Genomic DNA, 5729 nt, shown 5'->3' with positions numbered 1-5729 from the left:
TCCTCATTTCTTCCATTTGCTTTAGCATCTCTACGCTGGAGAGCAAGTTTCAGAGTCTCTTCTGACATCCATTTTGACCTTTTGTAATTGTAAGTATATCTGACATAATTTCTTTTACTGATATATACTTCCCCCCCCTATAAACTTCATCTGACCTTCTGAAGTTCATTCTAAATTTTTTATCTCAATTTTATTCAGTCTGGAATCCACCAGCTCCCCCCTCCCAACTTTTTCCTTTACAAACACTGATGATTGTTGTTATTAGACCCTCAAGTTAGTTCTGACTCATATCTACCCTATGCACAAGTGAACAAAACAGTGCCCAGTTCTGTGCATCTTTACAATTGTTAGGTTTGAGTCTACTGTTGCTGCCACTGTGTCAGTCCATCTCATTGGGGATCTATCTCTTTTTTGCTGACCTTCCATTTTTCCTATAATGTCCTTCACCAGGTACTGGTCCCTCCTAAAAAAATGTCCAAAGTAAGAGAGATGAAGTCTCACCATACTCGATTCTTAAGAGCATTCTGGCTGTACTTCTTCCAAGACAGGCTTGTTTGTTCTTCTAGTCCGTGATACTGTCAAGATTCTTCTCCCAAACCGTATTTCAAATGCATCAGTTCTTCTATGGCCTTCCTTATTCATTTTCCATGTTTCACATGCATATAAGGAGACTGAAAATACCATGGCTTGGGTCAGGTGCACCTTGGTCCTCAAAGTTACATTTTTGTCCTTTAACATTTTAAAGAGTACTTTCACAGCAAATTTGCCTAATGTAGTAGGTCGTTTTATTTCTTGACTGCTGCTTTCATGAGCATTGATTTTGTATTCAAGCAAAATGAAGTCTTTGACAACTTTAAGATTTTCTCGATTCATCATGATGTTATTTATTGGACCAGCTGTGAGGATTATCTTTTTTTTTTTTTTACACTGAGTTGCATTCCATACTGAAGGTTGTAGTCTTTGATCTTCATCAGTAAGTATTTCAAGTCTTCTTTACTTACAGCAAAGTAAGATTGTGTCATCTCCATATGTTTTTAAGTGTTGTCCAGTTGGTTCCAACTCAAAGCGACCTTGTATAGGGTTTCCAAAGAGCTGGTTCGTAGTCCAGTGCTGATCTTATAGAACCACATCAGGAGTTCAAGTTGTTAATGAGTCTTCCTCTAATGCCATGTTCTTCTTCATATACTCCATTTTCTCTTATTTTTTGCCCAGGTTGAATAAATATTGTGAAAGGACACTACCCTGGCACAAACCTTACCTGATTTTAAACTATCAAGTACCCTTTGTTCCTTTCTAATGACTGCATTTTGTTTTATGTACAGGTTCCTCATGAGCAAAATGAATTGTTCTTGAATATCCATTCTTCACAATGGTATTCATAGTTTGTTAAAGTTGATCACTTTTGCATAGTCAGTAAAGCACAAGTCAACATCTTTCTGATGTTCTTTGCTTTCAGCAAAGACAGACTTAACATCAGCAATGATATTCCTCGTTCTGCCAGCTCCCTGTTAGTGCACTGCCGCAACCATTTGCGAATTATTTTTAGCCAAATTTTACTTGCATGTGTTATTGATGATACTATTTGATGATGATTCCCACATCCTGTTGGGTAACTTTTCTTTGGAATGGGCACAAATACAAGCCTCTTCCAATCAGTGGATACGGTAGCTGTTTTCCAGATTTCTTGGCATAGATGAATGAGGACCTCCAGCACTGCATCAGTTTGTTGAAACACTTTGATTTGTATTCTGTCAGTTCCTGGAGTTTCATTTTTCACCAATGCCTTCAGTGCAGCTTGGACTTCTTTGTTCAATATCATTGGTTCTTGATCATGTGATACCTTTTGAAATGAGTGGACATTGACCAACTCTTTTGGTTCACTGACTGTGTATTCTTTCCATCTTCTTCTTTTTAATTTTTATTGTCTTCCATCTTTTTTTTCTTTTAAAATGTTTCCTGTTTCATTCAGTACTTCCCCCTCAAATCCTTCAATATTGAGACCTGATGCTTGACTTTTTTCTTCAATTCTTACAGCTTGAGAAATGCTGAGCATCTTCCTTTTGTTTTTTCAACTTCAGGTCTTCACACATTTCATTATAACACTTGACTTTGTCTTCTCTAGCTGCCCCTTAAAAATTCCTGTCCAGCTGTTTTACTCCACCATTTTTTCCAGTTGCTTCAGATTCCCTACTTTTAAGAGCAAGTTTTAGAGTCTCTTCTAACATCCACTTTGGTCTTTTCATTCTTTCCTATCTTTTAATAAACTGTTGCTTTCTTCATGTATGATATTCTTGATGTCCAACACAACTCTTCAGGTCTTTGGTCATTAGTGTCTAATGCATCACATCTGTTCTTGAAATGATCTCTAAATTCAAGTGCGATATGTTTAAGGTCGCATTTTGGCTCTTGTGGACTTGTCTTAATATTCTTAAGTTTCAGCTCGAACTTGCATATGATTGTTCCACAGTCAACTCTGCCTTGTTTTGGCTGATGATATTTAGCTTCTTTATTGTGTCTTCCCACAAATGTACTCAATTTAATTGTTGTGTATTCCATCTGGTGAAGTTCACATGTATAGAGTCACCTTTTATGTTGTTGATAAAAGGTATTTGCAATGAGTAGTCATTAGTCTTGCAAAAATTGTATCATGTGATCTCTAACATCATTTGTATTACTAAGGCCATATTTTCCAATTACTATTTGTTTCCAACTTCCACATTCTAATCACCAGTAATCATGTATCTTAATTGCATATTTAATCAATTTCAGAGTGAAGAAGTTGGTAGAATTTTTCAGTTTCCTCATCACTGGCTTTCGTGGTTGGTGCATAAATTTGAATAACAGTGGTTATTGATTGGTCTTCCTGGTAGGCATATGCTTATTGTCCTATCACAGATGCTCTTTATGACAACAAATGAGACACCATTCCTCTTCAGTTTGTTATTCCTGGCCTAAAAAAATCATATGATTATCTAAATCAAAATGACCAATACCTGATCATTTCACTTCATTAATGTGTTCCATGCCATGTTGGATGCCTTCTAATTTCCCTAGATTCATACTTTGTACATTCCAGGTTCTGATTATTAATGGATGTTTACAGCTATTTCTTCTCATTTTGTGCTGTGTCCCATTAGCAAATGAAGGTCCCCAAATATTTAGTACATCTACGTCATTAATGTCAACTCTACTTTGAGGAGCTAGCTCTTCCCCAGTTGTATTTTGATTGCCTTCCAACCTGAGGGTCTCATCTTGTAACACCGTCTCATACAATGTTCTGCTGCTATTTATAAAGTGTTCAATGGCTAACCATCCAGAATTGGTCCACCTCTCCTGCTTTCTAGTCTATCTTAGTCTAGAAGTTCTACTGAAACCTGTCCACCATGGGTAACCCTGGTGGGTTTTAGAAAACAACAACAACACACCAATAGCATAGCTTCAAGCATCATAGCGACACATAGGCCACCAAAGTAAGTCAAATGGACAGACTGCAAGTTGTCAGGAACCTCCAGAATATACTCTATTACCCAGTATAGGAGGAGACATCAAAAAGTTTATGGAAAAATGCAATGAAAAGATAATGGAATTTTCCTATGACTTTTTTGAAAAGTATAAGATTGCAGGTCCTATACTAGCTCATCTCTTCAGACTACCCTGACTTTGCATTTCCTTGTATACTTGTCCCTTTCTTTTATTCAAGTCTATCTTCATTCTGTCTCCTCTGTGGTGTTGTTGCTGATAAGTGTCACAGAATTGATTCCGACTCATAGCGACCTTGTATAGAGTTTCTGAGGAGTGGCTGGTGAGTTTGAACCACTGGCCTTGTGATTCAAACCGACCTTATGGTCAAGTATTTATCCTACAGAGCTATATCAGGACTCCTCTGTAGTGGGGCACAGTGTCTAGGACCCATAATATTATAGGGGCTCACAAAAATGTTTTCATTTTAATTTTTTCAAACTAAAAGAAAAATGATGCAATAATAATTTTATTAGTCTTTATAACAACACAGTTATAAAATACAATTTTTAGTATTATTTTTATGGTGGGTGGAGTCCACAAAGGCAAAAGTGTCCACAAAATTTAAAAAAATTTAGGTACCTCTCATCCAAATAGTTGCTACTTTGTCTCTCCCCCAACTCCTTGTTCTTAGAAATGACACATAAAAGGAAGGTAGTAAAAATTTTAAAACAAAGGGAAATGAAGACTAAAATGTTACAAATATTTAATAGTATCTTTTATATAGCTTTGTTGGCTAGATTGGTAAAAAGAGCATGAAGCTAAGCCTCTATTATTTTGTTTTTATTATAAAGTACAGAACAGACACTAAATATTAATAATAAAAATATGCTTTTGGAATCTAAGCTCATTGATGAATTATATATTTCTGTGCTTGGAGTGTAACATGCCAATTATTGTGTATACCAGATAGACGTAGACAAACATTCACAATTTGAAGAAGACATCTATAAATTCAGATATTTGCTGCATATATTCAGTCAGAAGCATCTTTGACACAAAAAGGACCTTAGGACTACTGATATTCTGTACATGTAAAGTATGTACCAAGTCTCTTAGGATCATGCTAGAATACTGTTACAGAGTGACATTTAGAGAAGGTATGTTCTGGGATCCCAATCAATGAAACGCACTTATTAAAATGTCAAAAGAACTACGAAGAGTTCTTTGGATGAACTATAAAAACAATATTCTACCATTACAGTATGTTCCCCCAAACCATATTTTCTCACGGCTGCATTTTATTGTTTTGATAAAAAGCACATTTTATGGGATATGACATTGAGCTGGATCTAACACTATTTCACCTACCGGATTTTGTGATATCTATTACTCTTGTTCTTTCTTTCTCTCAATTCTCAGAAGATCTGGAAGGATATGTGAATGCTTGGCAATCAGGGAGAAAGGGGGCTATTTAAGTTCTGAACAGAAGTTAATATTGATTCTTAATTAATGGATGACCTTCACTGGTCCTTGTTGCTAATCGTCAGAGTTGTAGTCATTCTGTATAATGATCTCATTATTTACCTATTATTTCAGGGTCATGGATGCAATTCCAACCTTTCAGTACATTTCAATTAACACTAATTGAGTGCCTGCGGGTGCATGACTCTCTTCTAGATGCCGTGAGGAAAATTGTCAATTGATTTTCTCTTAACAGGTGCTGAAATCAAATAGCTCCTGCTGGGTACTGCGAGTGGTTAGTGTATTTACCAGAAGACAATTGTATTGCCAACTCTCAACTTGATTTACTTCACACACTTGAGTGTCGAAAGTTATTGCTGTCTATAAGCTGATAGGCGTTGATGGTAGAATTGGGTCTTGTAAAGAGATCTGATTTACTTGATTATATTTTACACAGCAGTTATGCCCCTAACAAAAATGCCTTAGGTCTCCCTATTAATAATTTTGAGAGCAGATTCCTTCATCTTCTTTAAAACACAGAGACTCCCTCCCCTGGCCCCACAGGTTTTTAATCTGGTGGATTAAGAACAAAACAAAACAAAACAAAAAAACCTTCTCCTTAAATAACTGCCATTAACTAACTATGATTTCCTCTCAAAGGAACTAACCAAGCAACCACGCAACCAAGTAACCAACCTACCAACCAACCAACCAACCTGCCATTAACTAACTATGATTTCCTCTCAAAGGAACTAACCAAGCAACCACGCAACCAAGTAACCAACCTACCAACCAACCAACCAACC

The 5729-nt window shown here is 36.4% G+C and overlaps 1 protein-coding gene across 1 annotated transcript in view; it reads right to left on the bottom strand.

Annotated features, from left to right (window-relative positions):
- LAMA4 (laminin, alpha 4) overlaps window positions 1-5729 on the bottom strand; it is a 226313-nt gene that overhangs the window by 81045 nt on the left and 139539 nt on the right. The gene's annotated exons all lie outside the window — the stretch shown is intronic.

The sequence above is a fragment of the Chrysochloris asiatica genome, unplaced genomic scaffold, assembly GCF_000296735.1.
Source record: "Chrysochloris asiatica unplaced genomic scaffold, ChrAsi1.0 scaffold00027, whole genome shotgun sequence".
NCBI classification, from domain to species: Eukaryota; Metazoa; Chordata; class Mammalia; order Afrosoricida; family Chrysochloridae; genus Chrysochloris; species Chrysochloris asiatica.
The sequence above is the reverse complement of the archived record's forward strand: the minus strand, read 5'-3'. Positions and strand labels throughout refer to the sequence as shown.